The sequence below is a fragment of the Pan paniscus genome, chromosome 3 (genome assembly GCF_029289425.2).
Source record: "Pan paniscus chromosome 3, NHGRI_mPanPan1-v2.0_pri, whole genome shotgun sequence".
NCBI classification, from domain to species: domain Eukaryota; kingdom Metazoa; phylum Chordata; class Mammalia; order Primates; family Hominidae; genus Pan; species Pan paniscus.
Window position 1 is genome coordinate 155,257,501 of NC_073252.2, and position 1,628 is coordinate 155,259,128.

Below are 1,628 nucleotides of genomic sequence, written 5' to 3' on the forward strand. Positions count from 1 at the left end.
ACCTGCAATATAGTTTCATCCCATTGACATCAATTAAAAATAACCCTAATATATTATTTTTATATTTATTCCTCAGGTGGAATGGCTATTTTAATATGCCCAGTGTGGATAAAATGTCACATTTCTGTAACTTTTGACTAAAGAGCCTATATATATCTAGTTAATGAATTTAAAGGATCTATCTTTCCCTTCATAAAATACCTCTTATTTCCATTAAAGCCCCCCAAGTTTAATTAATTTAGGATTTTGAATGATTATTGACATCCAATAGTTATTTTTAATATTTGTATTCTTGTTATTTCTGGAAGAAAGCCTTTGTGTAGCACTTGGTATTTTGCAAAGTGCTTTTAAAACATTCTTACCGTATTTCATAGAAGGGAAGGAAAAATGTAAGGTTTAACAGTAACCACTTGCATTGAACTTGGAGGCATGTGGTATCATGATATTCTTCACTAAATTTAGCTGTCCCTAATCACAGATCCTAAGGTAATATAATATAATTTTAGTGCATTTCTCCTCATCAGGAATGCTGGAGGTGCATTTTAAGTTTTAATAATAAGTGCTAGAATGACCAAATTGCAGACTAATTGTTTCCATATTGTACTTAAAATGAGTTTTTAAAAATGAAAAAGAAATGACTATATACAATCAATGCTATTTATTGTACCTCTGGGCCTACTCTTCTAAAAATTGTAGCTTATCGATTTTTCTCTGTCAAGCTTGAACTAATGTAAATAATTGAAATAATGTAAAGTTATATTTTCATGTTTTTATAGATACAACATGACAAGAATACATAATGTAAGAGTATTTCAACTATGGATAATGTTGATTGGATAATGCACATCTCAGTTACAAGCAGTACTCATAGTTTAATATCCATGTAACGGTGCATCAATATATTGCTATATAAATATGTCTGTGTGCATATAAGTGAAAAGTGGTCAAACAAGAGTGATGACAGCTGTCTAAAGGTTTTTTTATTCATTTTATATAAAAACTGTTATGGAAAGACCAAAATGTTTATGAACTATTCTTATGTAAATTTACAATTGTCCTTTACTGTACTTTTTTGTTTACAGTATAGTACCTTATTTTCTGCTGTGTTAAGTGGGTGTCAAACTCCAAGAAGACATACACTTTCTATAACTTCTATTGAAGATATTGGAATTTCCAATTTTTCATGTGTACTATGTCAGAAAATGCTTTCGATTTTATTTTTAAATCTAACATCGGATGGCTTTTCCGGAGTGTTGTAAAAACTTCAATCATACATAAAACATGTTCTTACAAAAGGCAAAGATCTTTATTTTTTTTACTTAATAGTACTTCAAACTAATAACAGTGAGACCAAAAAAGTGTATCTAAGTTTATTCCCAAACAAACCCAACTGTTCCTACTGAATGAGGACATCTTTGCTCAATTTATTTATCAGCTAAGTACGAAGGTAACAGAATAAAAAAACTTTTTTGTAAGCTAAAATAATTAACAATTCAGGTCGTTCATACCTACACTCATTAAGTGCTTCACGTATATGTAGGAATATGGCTATGAATTATATTACTCATTTTATTATAGATATACCCTGCTACTACAAGATCAGGCAATACCATCACCAACCATTCCAT

General features: G+C 29.7%; 1 protein-coding gene across 5 annotated transcripts in view; it reads left to right on the plus strand.

Moving 5' to 3' along the window:
- GRIA2 (glutamate ionotropic receptor AMPA type subunit 2) overlaps positions 1-1,301 on the plus strand; it is a 145,463-nt gene extending 144,162 nt beyond the window's left edge. For all 5 annotated transcript variants that reach the window (XM_003822551.6, XM_003822552.5, XM_057302201.2 and 2 more), the window contains exon 16: positions 1-1,301. This exon is cut by the window's left edge and continues 1,337 nt beyond it. The gene's annotated coding sequence lies outside the window, so the exon portion shown is untranslated.
- The last annotated feature ends 327 nt before the right edge of the window (positions 1,302-1,628 follow it).